The sequence below is a fragment of the Pongo pygmaeus genome, chromosome 13, assembly GCF_028885625.2.
Source record: "Pongo pygmaeus isolate AG05252 chromosome 13, NHGRI_mPonPyg2-v2.0_pri, whole genome shotgun sequence".
NCBI lineage: Eukaryota > Metazoa > Chordata > Mammalia > Primates > Hominidae > Pongo > Pongo pygmaeus.
Window position 1 is genome coordinate 58281583 of NC_072386.2, and position 17163 is coordinate 58298745.

General features: G+C 40.9%; 1 protein-coding gene across 3 annotated transcripts in view; it reads left to right on the top strand.

Annotated features, from left to right (window-relative positions):
* The window catches only part of PIP5K1B (phosphatidylinositol-4-phosphate 5-kinase type 1 beta), a 375712-nt gene that overhangs the window by 26424 nt on the left and 332125 nt on the right, over positions 1-17163 (top strand). For all 3 annotated transcript variants that reach the window (XM_054501563.2, XM_054501566.2, XM_054501564.2), the window contains exon 2: positions 14087-14217. The gene's annotated coding sequence lies outside the window, so the exon portion shown is untranslated. The remainder of the gene's footprint in view (positions 1-14086; positions 14218-17163) is intronic.

Consider the following 17163-nt stretch of genomic DNA (forward strand, 5'->3'; position numbering starts at 1 on the left):
TTTCTCTCCAAGGAGTTGAAGGACAAATCTGATAAGGTAAAAATGGCTGTGAGCTCTGCAGATGCCTGCCAGGTATTATTGAAGCTATCATCTTTCCTTTTCAGAAAAATAGCTCCTTAAAGTAGATGTCTTTGGAACACAATGTAAAACCTCTTCCCCTCCCTCTGACATAGCAGGAATTCACAGGAGGGAACCAGAATAGCATGTCATGTTCTAACAGCTCTTCCAGCAGTGAGACTAAATACACATAAACTCTTCTAAATTTGTATCTGCTGCAAATATGAACAATGACATCTTGTCATTCTGCTACGAGGTTCATCTGGACAAATTATATGCAGCAAAGGACACACTCCATCACTTTCTTGACTTTTTCAACTTCAACATCAGACCTTCATGTCCCAAAAATATCTCTGGCTTCCCTTTTATTCTCCTTTAATTGATAGCACTGTCATGAAGTCAATGAATCCAGATTGAGAGCAAAATAGAAATAGAAACTTTGGAGGAGATAAAACGCAGGTTTTTCTGATTATCTCGGCTTTGGCTCTTCAAATCAGCACAGTTTATCTCAGTTAAAGGGGTTTATTTGAATGCTACCCGTGGCAAAAAAGAAGGGAAGACATCTCAGAAGCTGCAAAGCCAGAGAATCTCACGAAGAACTAATGAAGTGGAGGGTATAGCAGTGGCTTTAAGCCTGCAGCCAAAGTTCTGGAATCTCAAAAGCAAGTGAGCTGCGGTCCTGACTCAGTTCCTCCATCCACCTGCTTCCTCTCCTGACCCTTCTCCCTGCTTCTTTTGACGGGTCAGTTTGTCTTATTGTTTTCTTACTGTCTTCTTCCTTCGTGTCTTTTGGTTTCTACTCCCACTGCCAACTCTTCACTCTCCTAGCTCTCTCATTCAAACTTCATATGAGAAAGGATATGAGCAGGATAGTCAATCCTATCAGAGTAGAACATACTGGTGGGAGGAATGGTGCAGGACTGGCTAGCCTATAGGCCATAGCGTAGGAGCAGCACTCATCCTCGGTTCCATCAGCTGAGGCTGGGGGTGCAGGTCAGGAGACACAAAGCCTGACGGCTTACATGGCTTTCCTCATGGACTCTTCTTCATGCCACAGCCCAATATACCCACGCCCCACTGTCAAGCCATAGGCACCAACAGGCAATGCTCCGGGACCTACCTCTCTTTCCCCCCTTCTGATCCTGAGCCCACCAGTTACCTGACTGAATCCTCTCTTTATTTATTTTTTGAGACAAGGTTTCACTCCCGTAGCCCAGGCTGGAGTGTAGCGGCATGATCTTGGCTCACTATAACCTCTGCCTCCTGAGTTCAAGTGATTCTCTTGCCTCAGCCTCCCAAGTAGCTGAGACTACAGGTGCACACTACCATGCCCAGCTGATTTTTGTATTTTTAGTAGAGATGCAGTTTCATCATTTTGGCCAGGCTGGCGTCGAACTCCTGACCTCAAGTGATCCACCCGCCTCAGCCTCCCAAAGTGCTGGGATTACAGGTGTGAGCCACCATACCTATACAGAATTCCCTCTTTATCATGATTCTATTTCTGAATGCTTGTATATTTGAAGAGATAAAGCTGAGACAGCCAGAAAAAGCTGCATTGTATCTCAACTAAATTTTCTATTTCTTTCTCAGTCTGGATCGCTGTCTTCATGACAGTGCTATCAATTAAAGGAGAATAAGAGGAAATCTTTATCATGATTCTATTCCTAACTACTTGTATATCTGTCTCTCCAGCTTCTGACTCTTCAATACCCTCCAAAGGCTTTGAGTCAGGCGTACTCTGCCAACTGTCTCCGTTTCACGTTGCCTCTGAAGTAAACCCTGACCCAGTGAATCCAATGGGAGAGAAAAGCAGAGGCTGAGCTGTTGTCAAAAAAAAGGCCCCCAAAGTACAGAGGCTTAAGTAAACATGAACTTGTATCTCTCTCAAGTAATAGTGCAGAGGGAAGTATATTGTGAACATGGCTTCTGTCTCTGGGTCCAACGTGGCTGCTCCCAGCTAATGCCTTTTGTCAGCCAAAAGAAAGAGGGGAAATAAAAAAGGGGAGCACACACTCTTGCAAAAGGGAAAACCCAGCAGTTGCTCATATTACTTCTGCTCTCATCTGACAAAAATGTCCTGGTGGCTGGGTGCAGTGGCTCATGCCTGTAATTCCAGCATTTTGGGAGGTTGAGACAGGAGGATGCCTTGAAGCCAGGAGTTCAAGACAAGCCTGGGCAACAAAGTGAGACCCCCATCTCTACAAAAAAAAAACAAAAAAATTGCCAGGTCTGGTGGTGCACACCTGTAACCCTAGCTTCTCGAAAGGCTGAGGTAGGAGGATCACTTGGACCCAGGGGGTTGAGGCTGCAGGGAGCTGAGATTGTGCCACTGCACTCTAACCTGGGAAACAGAGCAAAACCCTGTCTCAAATTTGTCCTGGTCACATGCCCCACCTAGCCTCTAAAAAGGCTTAGAAATGTAGACAGACATGGGCAGACATGCCTTTCTAAAACTTGGAGTGGGGTGGGTGGTTAGATCATTCAATTAATGAAAGAGAATAGATCCTAGGGAACAATTAGGGGGCTCTGCCACAGGACAACTTATGGCTGAAGTCCATGGGCTGATCCATATTTGATGGGACTAAAGTTTTTGCAACTCCCAGAGTCCTCTTTAAGATACAGAATGTAAACTGAAAACCACAAAATTATGAATACAAGGCCTTTGAAGGGGCTTATGCTAGCGAGGGGCTAAGAAACTTAAAGTTTTATTAGCTTCGTGATAATAGCACCTCTGCTTGGATTTGCTAATCAATGTCTGAATCACGTTCTTCTCACTCCCACAAAAGGTAGTTTAGACCATTTTATAGGATGGAATTTGTAAACTTTCAAGGTCAGTGCCAAATGTGGCAGCAACATTTTGCAAAAATGCTGAAAAATGCTGCCTCTAATGGTGTAACTGCGTTATAGTCATACAACCTACTGCTGTGATTTCTCCTTGGGTGCAGCCTACTTCTCAGCCCCTGATTGGTGGACAGACCCCCTTATTTATGGGCAATTGTTCTGTACGGACAAGATAGCACAAGAAGCCCATCTGGCAGCTGCTCATGGAAACTCTTGCTGTGTCTTCATTTTCATATCAGTAAGCACGCTGTAGGAGACGAAGAGCAGACTGAGGACTATGGCATTATCCTGTGCACAGTCAATCAAGACCAGGCTAATTAGATTTTCCAGGTGCTTGGACTCTGTGGGACCGCATATTACACAAATACATAGATAAACATTCCCATCCACGAGGACCAAAGAATTGTTGAAGATGGCTGCAAAATAAGTCTCTAGCAAAGGCTTCATTCAATTCTCTGGCTTATGCATTCTTTCCCTCTCTTTTAGGAAACATAATGAAACCGCAATACAAATGAAGTGCTTGGACTTGTGTATTATTAATGAGTTTCACCTGGCATAGCAGTGTTCCCCCCAAAATGAAAATCTGAAAACATACATACCTGAGGTTAGATAAATATACAAATACTAGCACATTTCAGAAAATATTTAAGAATAGTTTGCTGCAAGGGATAATGATTGCTATGCATATCTATGTTCATGCCATCCCTCAACTACATTTAATCTCTCTAACTTTGTTTTTATTTTTATTTATTTATTTATTTTGAGATGGAGTCTCACTCTTTCACCCAGGCTAGAGTGCAACGGCATGATCTCAGCTCACTACAACATCCACCTCCTGAGTTCAAGCAATTCTTCTGCCTCAGCTTCTCGAGTAGCTGGGATTACAGGTGCCCGCCACCACACCTGGCAGTTTTTAGTAGAGACGGGGGTTTCGCCATGTTGGCCAGGCTGGTCTCGAACTTCTGACCTCAGGTAGACCTCAGGTAATCCGCCCACCTCAGCCTCCCAAAGTGCTGGGATTACTGGTGTGAGCCACTGCACCCAGCCATGACTTTATATTAGAAACAAAATTATGTTCTTCATTCATTAAAGCTAGAGCCTATTCTAGCTACTGAGAAGCCATTGGTCTAATGATGAGCATATGGCTCACACATAGGCAATCCTGCTTCCAATGGCCTTAGCATACCCCTGAAGGCTACACCAATATCTGTGTATCTAGGAGCATTATGGTTTCATGATTCTTTCACTGTGAAGATGGACACCTGGGTACTTCATCAGCATGTCTTCTTATGCCTTGCATGGATTTTCCTCAGGGACCTGTCCTTAGTCCTTCCCTCCTCCTCTTTCACTTAACATTCATATGTTGATTGCCTGTACTTTATCTCCAACTCAGAGTTCTTTTTTTTCCTCTCTGAATTTTGAATAGATTCTATGGGATAACACCACTAGCATACTAGTGCTACACTCTCCAATAATTTCCAAATATGAACTCATTCTTTTACCCCTCTGGCCTTCATCTCTCATATTCCGTATCTGTATGAATGGCTCTGTCATTCTACCAGTCTGGGAACCAAACTTAACCCTTCCTGCTTGTTTATCTTTATGTTCAATTAGTCACTTCGCTGTTTAATTCTTCCCCACTAATTTATCTCACATCCCCTAATGTTCATTCTCCACTGTAGAGGTCTCTAGCTAGAATTCCATTATCTCTCACCTAGATAGATGACTGAACAACTCTCTTGTCTCCCTGCTTCCTACTCCCAGAGTGATTTTTTAAAAGACATGTTACTGCCTTATCTAAAAATCCTTCACAGCTGGGGAGTTTATCCTCATCTTTTAGGATAAAGCCAAAGGTTCTTAGCATGGCAAAAAAAAATGTCCATCATCTTCTGTCTCTCGTTTACCTATTTGGCAAAATCAAGTTACGTCATAGCTCAGAAAAGTCAATGATCTTTTTGTTTTCTGGAAATGTAGGTGCCTGTCTCTTCTTCGCTTGAAAGACACTATCACTATCACCGCCTCCAAGACATTTGCTGTCACCCTACCACACTGGGTTTGGTGTGTTTCTCTGTGCTCTCGTAATCCTTGAGTCTTCCTGTTCCATGGTTTCTGTCACAATGCGTGTTCTTATTTGAGTCCCCTGCACTTACACTAAACCCCTGAACAGACTTGCTCATATCAGAAATAGACACTAAGCCTTCTTTGTGTTGACCACATCTTAGCATGATACTTATTCATAAAAGGCACTCAAGAAATGCCTGTTAAATGAATGGATTTTGCAGAAGAGAATCATGGACAGATGCTCCTTGACTTATGACAGGTTTATGTCTCAGCAAACATATCATAAATTGAAAATACTGTAAGTAAAAACACACATGACTTACGACATTTTCAATTTGCAATGTATTTCTCTGGACATAATCTCATAAGCTGAGCAGTGTATTATTTAATGGGTATTGCTTTCACACCAGCCTAAAATCAAAAAATTGTAAGTAGATCCATCATAAGTCAGGGGTTGTCTATATTAGATAGATGATTGGAATTGATGGCTAGAAATTTCAAGAAATTATGCATATAAAATTCACTGGGAAGATTCTGTTCTATTGTTTAAGCTATCATTCTCATACTCTCAAGTCATAGTTTCTTATCCCTCAAACAATAAATGCTCAGTGAATAGTTCAATGAACTATGTAGTGCACCAAGAAGGCATAGGATGTAAAATTGTCTACAGCACTCTCTCCACCCTCAAGAATCTCACAGCCCAGGTTAGAGACACGAATAATAACAAATAATTATATTACAATGAGACAATAGCTATATAATACAGTTAATATGGGAAACCAAAGAAGGAACCCTTATTTTTTAGGGAAAGAAATGAGGAAGAGGTCATATTTGAATCTTGAAGACTAGGTTGGAGATAAGGGATTTGGGTCCCAGCTGAGTACATGACACAGAGGAAAATCAATTCCCACATTTGGAATATGACTAAAGTCAAGGACATGGGGGTGGGAGAGCTCAGCTGGGACAACCCTGAATGGTAATGCAGGTTATGCCAATTAGTTTGGACTTTGCCTTTTAGGAGATGAGGAATCATTGAATGGTTTTGAACAAGTTTAATCCAACCTTATTTAATGAGGAAGCTTTTGAGTGGCTATATGGAAGATTTTAGAATGAGAAACAAGAGGCAGCAATAAGAATAAGGAGATTTTTGTATTTCAGGCTAGAGATTATGGGAGGCAGCATATCCTAGTGGTTATATATGTGGACTTCTGCATTCAAATCCCAGCTGTGTTTGTTACTGGCTTGGGCAAGTTACTCAACTTCTGTGTGCCTCAATGTCCTCATCTGAAAATGGGGATTATAATAATAATTGGTGAGATTGACTGTATAAAATTAAATGAAAAGGTATACAAGGTGCTTAGAACAGTACCCACCTAAAAATAAAAACATTTACTCTTTGTATCCTATGAGAGTCTGAACCAAAGAAAAGGATGTAGCATGGAGGAGACACGTCCCAGAAATATTTAGCAAGTAAAATGGAAAGCATTTGGAGTACGATAGAATATGGGAGTGATTAAGATGGAGAAGTCCTAGATGATCCCTTCTTTCTGGCTTGAACATCTGGGTGAGTGATGGTACCCTCCCCAGGAGGAAAAGCAGAGATGTTTTTTGAAGGTCAGGGGTTATTAGTGTGTTTGATTTTGTAAATACTGAATCCAAATCGCTTGCAGCACATTCAGGAGGATTTGTCAAATAGGCTGTTGGGAATACAGATCTGTGGTTCTGAGGAGAGCTCTTCCAGGCAGAAGAAGGAAATGTAGGTTCCATCTGTCTCCAGGTGAGGATTGAAGCTATGAAAGTGTGGTTTCATAAACTAGATGGTTTAAGAAGACAATACAAACTGAGAAGGGAGTTAAGAGCAGGACTCTGGGGTACACTGACCCCAAACCTGTAGCTGGGGTAAAACACCCCAGAGAAGCAGACTGAGCAAGATGAAACAGGAACAAGAAAAGCATCACAGCAGAATAAACTAAAGAACTGGTAAGGCCACCTGTTGCTTAGCAATGGCATGAAGAGTAGATGCCTGATAATATACTGTACCAGAGCAGTGGCACCCAATTTCAAATTTTATGAAAATGCTTATTTGCTGCAGGCTGTTTTGTTGAATCCAGCCTCAAATCTTTCTAGCTATAGATTTGTACTAATTTGCATGGATAGTTTGTATCCTAGAAACAAAGCAAATCTATTATATTGTAGCTGCAATAGTTTAATTTTCCATTCCAGAAAGCAGGTTGTAGATAATTTAGTTTTCTAACAAATGCTTATTCGTTGTTAAATCAAGAACTAAAACACCTATGAAGATTAAATCTTCAAAAGTGCAATTATACAAATGATGGAGAAAGAGCCATGCGATTCTTTGGTTTAACTTTTTAATAGTTCAGAAATTCCCCAATGCAATTCATTTGAGCCAACACTTAGTCTAATACACAGGAAAAAAAAGTATCAATAGGTGATACTTTCTCACAAGGAAATCAGCGATCCCATAGAATTCTCATAATTAGAAATTATCCTTCTTAGGGTTTAATAGAAGGTGGAATCAGAAATTCTCCACATAGAAATGCATCTACCAAGAATTCTAAGATTTTAAGAAATTGCAATTTAATGTTGGAACATGCACAGTGAACCTGTGTGTATAATTTTGACTTTCATTTACTCACCATGCATATATTGAAATACTGCTTTTGCCAGGCACTATCAGAGTTCAGGGCAAACTATAGCATGCAAGACTGATAACTCCATGTCTTTATGGAGCTCAGCCTGCTGCAAGGACAGCAACTCCAAAAACAAATAGAAAAACAAACAAAGATTGTTTTAATCTGTAATAAATGTTGTGATGGAAACAAATCTGTAATAAATGTTGTGATGGAAACAAGGGGCTAAGTAAGAGAATTACAGAGAAAGCTTATTTTAGTAAGGATGGTTGAAATGGAGCCTTTCTTAATAAGAAGGAAGTAAACCCTGGAAAGAATGAGTGAAAAGATTCCAGGAAGTGGTAACAGCATATGTAAAACCCCGTTTGGCAATTCAAGAAACAGACCAGTGTGGATAAGATTTAGCCCATTGCAGGGACTGAGCAGGGTAATAGGAAAAGGGGGTCATAGAGGGGAGATTTCTGAGAAATCATGGTAAAGATTTGAATGTTGGCCGGGCGCGGTGGCTCACGCCTGTAATCCCAGCACTTTGGGAGGCCGAGGCGGGCGGATCACGAGGTCAGGAGATCGAGACCATCCTGGCTAACACGGTGAAACCCGTCTCTACTAAAAAAAATACAAAAAATTAGCCGGGCGTGGTGGCGGGCGCCTGTAGTCCCAGCTACTCAGGAGGCTGAGGCAGGAGAATGGCGTGAACCCGGGAGGCGGAGCTTGCAGTGAGCCGAGATCGTGCCACTGCACTCCAGCCTGGGCGACAGAGCAAGACTCTGCCTCAAAAAAAAAAAAAAAAGATTTGAATGTTTCCCTAAATGCAATGGGGAGGGTTTACACAGGGAGGAATGGGGCTTAATGTTTTAAGAACTTTATCATTCACTGGGTGCGATGCTCATACCTGTAATTCCAGCACTTTGGGAGGCCAAGGTGGGCAGATCACTTGAATTCCTGGCAGCTCAGGAATTCGAGACCAGCCTGGGCAACATGGTGAAACCCCAGCTCTACAAAAAAATACAAAAATTACCCGAGCGTGGTGGCATGCACCTGTGGTCCCAGCTACTCGACAGGATGAGATGGGAAGATCTGGGAGCTTGGGAGATGAAGGCTGCAGTGAGCTGTGATCACACTACTGCACTCCAGCCTAGGAGACACAGCAAGACTCTGCTCAAAAGAAGAAAGAGGAGAAGGAGGAGGAAGACGAGGAGAAGGAGAAGAAGGAGAAGAAGAAGGAGGAGGAGAAGGAGGAGGAGGAGGAGGAGGAGGAGAAGTCGTTATTTCAGAAGTTGTTTCTAATTGCTTCTCAGAGGAGAATGGATTGGAAGTAGGGCAAAAATGGAAGAAAATAGTTCAATTAGGGGGCTGTTACAGGAGTCCAGGCAAGAGATCATGATGGCCAAGACTGAGATAAAACAGTGGGAATATAGAGAAGAGAATGGCTTAAACAGATATTTTGGAGATGCTATTGATAGGACTTGTTGTGGAATAGATGTGGGGGAATGATGAAAGGGAAGAATCAAGGAATGAAGAGTGACTCCCAGAATTCTGTCTTAATTAGGATGGTTACTTAATTAATGGATGGTGATGCCATTTATAGAGATGCAAAGTGACAAGAGACACGATGGGGAGCAGATTGCTCAAGCTGTGTTTGATCTATCTGTGTGACATCAAGGGGAGATGCTGAGAAGGCAGTTGGTGGAGTGAGTCTGGAGTTCAGAGGGAAAGTAAGTCTAGGAATGAAAATCCCCAACTTACACTTTTGGGCAAACAGAGTCCCTGGTGGAAAATTATTTATTTATTTTTAACTTTTGAGATAGGGTCTTACTCTGTAATCCAGGCTGAAGTGCAGTGGAGTGATCATGGCTCACTGCAGCCTCAACCTCCTGGAATCCAGCGATCCTACCAGCTCAGCCTCCTGAGTAGCTGGGACTACAGGTGCGTGCCACCATGCTTAGTTAATATTGTTTGCTTTTTATAGAGATGGGGTCCTCAACTCCTGGCTTCAAGCAATTCTCCTGCCTCAGCCTCCCAAAGTGCTGAGATTACAGGCGTGATTCACTGCACCCAGCACCTGGTGAAAAATTTATTCCAAACTATGCTCTTTATGTGTCCCATTTGCAGAAGCAGTTTAGCTTTATAAAGAAAGTTTCCCCTGCCCAACTTTTAGAGCCACATGGAATCCCTCAGTCATGTTGACAATACCTGCAAGGATGAAAGGGGAGTCAGTCCATTATCAGAAACAAATGGCAATTGTATGTGGAATCCAGGCAATGGAATCAAGCATTTATTTTTCCCAACATATCACCCTATCAGCTTGCCTAGTGTGTATCTAGAGTGGGTATTAGGACACCCTCTTCTCTCTGATTTTCATCTTTCTTCTTTTTCCCTCCTCATCACCTTTGTTTATTACTCTCCATGAACCTGGCCCCATCCCAGAGGTCCAAAGTCTCTAGGTGTCATGTAGAGGCTTCTATTATGTATTTCTACACTGGTGCTTTGTCAACATTAGTGTGCACACAAATCAACTGCGGATTTCATTAAAATGCAGACTTTGATTCAGTAGGTCTGGGCTGGGGCCTGAGACTCTGCATTTCTAGTAAACTTCTAGGTGATGCTGAGGCTGCTGGTCCAGGGACCACATCTACAAATGGTAGCCACGTCTCAGAGCATAATTTTCATGGCTTATACCAATGGAAGTGTAATTTTAACTTATTTCTTTGTGGAAGTGAATAAATGGACCAGGCTAGGAAAGAAGGAATCAATATGAGAGAAGAAAATCCCATCCTGACACCTGTATTTGAGCCTCTTTTCTTCACATTTGGTCCTCAAAAAGGCATTAGAATGAAAAATAATCTTTGGAATCTAAACTCCAAAAGATCACACACCTGCTTAATGAAATGCTTTTCATAACTTGAAAGGTTATTTGAATGTGTCCATGTGGACCAGACCTGGGTGAAATGTTCAGGCTGTCCAGATCCTGCAATGCATCATGGGCTGTAGGGGCAAGATTCTTTCCTCGCATGCCCCCAATTGGTGACAGGTGGTTATGAACCTAATTAGCAGCTAAGAGCACTAGGCACTGCTTTGAAACTTCTCATACCTTATATTGGTCAGATATTTACTCTTGTTCTTGACTAGTTTGGGTGGGAGATTCAGTCCATCAGAAAGAGAGCTTCCTCATTTCTGAACTGCTAAGTTGGGAAGGCTGCACCTCCATCAACCCAAGTAAGAGAGGCTCACCTTCAAAAGTGCATTGATGGGCCAGGTGCGGTGGCTCACACCTGTAGTCCCAGCACTTTGGGAGGCCGAGGTGGGCTGGTCGCTTGAGGCTGGGAGTTCAAGACCAGACTGGCCAACATGGTGAAACCCTGTCTCTACTAAAAATACAAAAATTAGCCATGCGTGGTGGCACATGCCTGTAATCCCAGCTACTACTTGGGAGGCTGAGGCACGTGAATCACTTGAGCCCAGAAGACAGAGGTTGCAGTGAGCCAAGATCACACCATTGTACTCCAGCCTGGCCAACAGGGTGAGACTCTGTCAAAAACAAAAAAAGAAAAATGAAAAAAAGTACATTGTTTAACTGGAATGGCTCTAACAGTCCTATAAACAAAATTTTGAGAAAGGAAATGGATTTTACAAGAATGTAGTTAGGGTTCTCTGTTACATTTAGTGACAAATATTGTTATTGGTTTCAGCATATAGCTTAGATAGTAGGTGCTAGCTGACTGGCTGGCTGAGTGAGTGAATAAACTTGGCATGAATTGGGAAGCAGGCTGGTATCATCGAAGGCAGCTATACTTTAGAGGCAGACAGACTTTGCCACACTGGGATTCTCAGACCCTCTGCTTTTGCATCTGTAGTGCCAGAACAATGATATCTCTCTGGGAGGGTGGACTGAAGATTGGAGATAATGTATGGAAGCATCTGGCTAACTAATTAGCATGGATAATTTGATTGCTATTTTTATTGTCATCATCTCAGGCTCCTTACTTGGCTCCTTGGGCTATCATCCATCCCCTAAATCGCCCAATTGGGGTTTCATCCTGCCCCCTCCTGTCTCTATCTGGTCATTCATCTGCTAGGCTGAGTGGTTTCACTCATCACCACCAATCCCTGCCCACCCTTCACCCCAGCCTGCAAAGCCACTTCCATCCTTCAGACCCTCCAACTTCCCTACCATTCCTCCAAGTAATCCAGATTTTGAGATAGTTCCTTCCTGTCTAGCACTATTTTGTCTTCTTTCTTTTCCTTCTCATCTCTCAAGTATAGGTGATATTTGTGAGGTAGTAGGTTGAGGCCCAACATCTGAGTCTTAAATGAAAACAAGGAAGCAAATCCATTGCAGTCTCATTTCCTGTTGTATTTACCAAAGGTGCTTACTGGAGGTCTGTGGCTATCAAAGATACTTTCATATTTTGTGACTCTGCAAAGAGTCTAATGGTTTGGTGATTTTTCATATCCGTCCTCATGAAGCCATATTTTAGAGCCCAAAGTTACAGAGGAAAATAATGCTTCTGGGAAATATGAAGGTTCGCTGGTATGTATTGGGGAAAGATAATTTTGGGAGTCATAGCATTTGTCAATCTAAGACACATCAATAGTAAATTGAATTGGTGCACCTCGCATGCTCATAATAAACAAGAGGATGTGAAGCTTTAGGAACCTATGAAATGCCCTATAGTTAAGAAAAACTGAAAAGCTTAGTCAAATAAGAGACCCCTTAACACTGGATCATTAAGCTTACCAATGAAGCCAAAGAGAGGAATTCAGGAAAGCATCCACCAGACAGCAGTGTAAGTAGGGAGTCATCTGTCCTCTTCTTTAAGCTTCCTTGGAGCTCTGCGAAAGTGGTTCTGTATGCATTGACTCTTTGTGGGAAAGGATTTGTAACTCAGTCAGTTTAAATAAAAAAGAAAGAAAAGAAAAGAAATTAATGAGAATGGGAACCATACCAATAACAGAGAAATTAAGTGACCCTAAGTATTTGGAGTATTTAGCTACTGCACCAGTCAGCCTTAACTATTTTTAAGTGCACAGTTCAATAGTGTTAAGCTCATTCACATTGTTGTGTAACGAATCTCTAGAACTTTTTTCATCTTGCAAGACAGAAACTATATACCCATTAAATAACAACTTCCCATTCCTCCCTTTCCCCAGCCCCTGGAAAAACCACCATTCTACTTTCTGTCTCTGTGAATTTGCCTGTGTTAGATACCTCATATAAATGGAATCATACAGTATTTATCTTTTGTGACTTAGCATAGTGTCCTCAGGATTCATCCATGTTGTAGCATGTGTCAGAATTTCCTTCCTTTTTAAAGTTGAGTAATATCCCATTGTGTGTGGATGTATAGATGGATGGATAGATAGATGATAGATAGATAGATAGATAGATAGATAGATAGATAGATAGATAATAGATAGATAGAGTCTGTACATATACATACACACCACATTTTGTTTTTCCATCCATGCATTAATGGACACTTGGGTTGCTTTCCGCCTTTTAGCAATTGTGAATAATGCTGCTATGAACATGTATATACAAAAATCTCTTTGAGACCCAGGTTTCAATTCTTTTAAGTATATACCTAGAAGTAGGATTGCTGATTTATATGGAAATTCAATTTTTAATTTTTTTAGGAACTGCCATACTGTTTTCTACAGCAGCTGCACCATTTTACATTCCTACCAATAGAGCACTAAGGTTCCAATTTCTCCACATCCTTGTCAACACTTGTTATTTTCCATTTCTAAAAAAATTTACAGTATTCACCCTAACAGGTGTGAGGTGGTATTTCACTGTGGTTTACGCTGTTCTCGAAAGCTAAGGGAATCCATGGTGAACGTGGAAGACATTGATTGGAGAATGCCACTCTCTTAACCACACTTCTATAGGACATCCAGAGTCTGGGCCATCCTACACCATTGCCAGATGCCCCACCTATGACAATCCATACTGAGTTCACACGAAATTTCCATTTGTCAGGTGGAACTATGTGAATCCTAAATCTTAGCACCAAACTTTACCAGTGATTCAAATAATACAGGTAAACACCAGGCACAAGAGAACATTTCTTTCCTGGAGAGTCCCAGAACAATCAGCTTAAGAAAAGTGTCTGTGTCACATATTAAGACACATTTTGGTGCCAGATCAACAGATGAGCTTCGAACCATGTATGCAATTGCTCCCAAAGGAATCTGTGTCTGTTCTAGAGCCCCTCAGTTTTATAGTTCATTAATTATACAGGTAGGAAATGCTTACTTCACCACCCTGAGCCCCATTCTCCAGCCAGCTATGCTCCTCAATCTATAAATTCCATGTTGATTTACAGAGACCAATCTAAGCAGAGCAGGTAGTTCCTGTAGACTTTCTGCTCCTAAATGCCTGGTTTACAGGGAGGTCTGGCTGAGGCATCCCCCAGTAGGGAATGGGTGAGTTCCAGGCCTGTGTTAACCCTTTCTCTCCCCCTTCATTCTAGTGCTCATTTATGACCTTGCCCACTGAATGCCTTAGAAAAGGCTCTTCTACATGCCCAGGGACTCTGGAGGCACACTTGGCTTGGGGACTCTGTTCAGCTCATCTTTTCCCGGAAGTCTTCATCTAATAGAGGTAAGATTGCCCTTTCCTTTCACATCTAGGTTTGTGCTACTACTCAGTATTTTAAAACCACACATGTTTTGCTTAGATACGCAAATATAGTTGGTCCTCTGTATCTGTAGACTTGACCAATCACAGATTAAAATATTTTTTAAAACAATAAAACTAACAACACAACAATTAAAAATAATACAAATTTTAAAAATACAGTGAAACGTCAATTTACTTTTTTTTTTTTTTTTTAAACAGAGTCTCACTCTGTCACACAGGCTGGAGTGCAGTGGTGTGATCTCGGATCACTGCAAATTCCATCTCCTGGGTTCAAGCGATTTTCCTGTCTCAGACTCCCGAGTAGCTGGGATTACAGGTGCCCACCATCATGCCAAGCTAATTTTTATATTTTTAGTAGAGATGGGGTTTCACTATGTTAGTCAGGCTGGTCTCGAACTTCTGACCTCAAGTGATCTGCCCACCTCAGCCTCCCAACGTGCTGGGATTACAGGCGTGAGTCATTGTGCCTGGCCATATTTACATATTTTTTATTCTATTAGGTATTATAAGTAACTTCAAGATAATTTAAAGTATACAGGAGGATGTGCAGAGGTTACCTGCAAACACTACCCTATTTTACATCAGGGATTTGAGCATCTACGAATTTTGATATCCACATGGGACCTAGAGCCAATCCCCTAAGGATTTTGAGGGATGACTATATAACTAAGAGATCTGTAAAGAACAGCAAGGGAGTGATTACCCCAAAAGTAAGGAAAATGCTTGCTTGGAGGTGGGAAGGAGAGGATGTGATTAGGGAGGGATGCACAGGAAGCTTCTAAAGTTCTAGTAATGACCTATTTCTTAACCAGGATATTGTATGCACATGCACATGGATCTTTATCATTTTTCGAACTGTACAATTTTATACTCTTCTGAGTGTATGATATGTTTCACAATAAAAATAATTGAAGAAAGTTTAATATTCTGGAGATACCACAGTGGTTAGAAGACATACTAGTATATTGCCAAAGCGAGACCATCATTTTGACCTACATATACTGTGGCATGTTCTCCCAAATTAGCATCAAATAGGATAGTAAAGAAAAAAATTCTAACTTAAAAAAACTCTGACCCTCTGGGAACCTGAGGTCCTGTCCTACACTCAAAGCTGTGCTTCATTGGTTGAGTCACTTACTCTCTGTGATTATCAGTTTACTCATCTGTGAAATGGAACACTAATACCTGTCCTCAATATACAAAAATCAATTGTATTTCTATATACCACCAATGAACAATTAGACACAACATAATAAAGTACCATTTACTATCACACCCCAAAAATAAAATACTTATGTATAAAGCAATAAAATACATGCAGAATCTATATGCTAAAAACAGGAAAATACTGATGAAAAAACAAAGAACTACATATATGGAAAGACACATACAAAAATGCCCGTTCTCTCCAGATTCATCTACAGATCCAACACAATCCTAATCAAAACCTCAGCAGGATTTTTTGGAAGATATCAACAAGCTGATTCTAATATTGATATGAAAATGCAAATAAATTAGAGGAGTCAATCAGTTATTAAAAAGAGGTACAAGGCTACGTGCAGTGGCTCATGCCTATAATCCCAGCACTTTGGGAGTCCAAGGCAGGCAGATCACCTGAGGTCAGGAGTTTGAAACCAGCCTGGCCAACATGGTGAAACCCTGTCTCCACTAAAAATACAAAAATCAGCTGGATGTGGTGGTGCCTATAATCCCATCTACTCGGGAGGCTGAGGTGGGAGGATCACTTGAACCTAGGAGGCAGAGGTTGCAGTCAGTCAAGATTGTGCCACTGCACTGCAGCCTGGGTGACAGAATGAGACTCTGTTTGAAAACAACAACAACAACAAAAAAAAACAGAGGAACAAATTTGAGAACTCACCGTGCCTGATTTCAAGAATTACTATAAAGCCACAGAAATCGAGACAGTGTGATACTGAGAAAAATATAACATATAGATTAATAAAATAGAACAGAGAGCCCAGAAATTGACCCACACATAGATGGTTACTTGATTTTTGACAAAGATATGAAGAAGGTAGAAAAATAAGTCTTTTCAATAAACAGTATTGGAACAACTGGACATTCATATGCTAAAAAAAGAGAACTTCAACTTATATCCTGTATTGTATAATACAAAATAGTTAACAGTTAACTAAAAATGCATTGTAGGCTATCATAGGCCTAAATGCAAGAAGTTTTAACCATAAAAATTCTAGAAGATAACATAGAAAAAAAATTTGCAAAGATTTAAGCAAATACTTAAATCTTTGGTTTAAGCAAAGTTTTCTTAGATATGTCACTAGAAATACGGTTTATAAAAGCGCACGCTGATAAATTTAGCTTTATAAAAATTTAAAATTTCTGCTCTGCAAAAGACACTTCAGAAAATGAAAGGACAAGCTACAGACTGGTGGAAAATATTTGCAAATATTTTCCTACATAAATGACTTGTGTCCAACAAATGACTTGTTTCCATAATATATAAAGAGCCCACAAAGCTCAATAATAAGAGAATCCAATTTTTTAAATGGCCAAAAGATTTGAACAGACACTTTATCAAAGAGGATATATATGGAGAAAAACACATAAAAAGATGCTTCTCATAATTATTCATTAGGAAAATGTAAGTTAAAACTATGATGAGATACAATTTTGTATCCACCAGATATATAAGTCTGACAATTCCAATGGTACTGAAGATGTGGAAACCGAAACTCTCAAACACTGTTATTGATAGGAGTATAAATTGAAACAATTTGTTTAGCATGCAATTTGGCACTATCTAGCTAGGTTGAAGATTCACATAATCCATGACCCTGCTATTCTACTTCTAGATAGAGAATAATTCTTGCACATGTGCACAAAGAATGAATACAAGAATGCTAGGCACAGCATTTTGTGGTAATG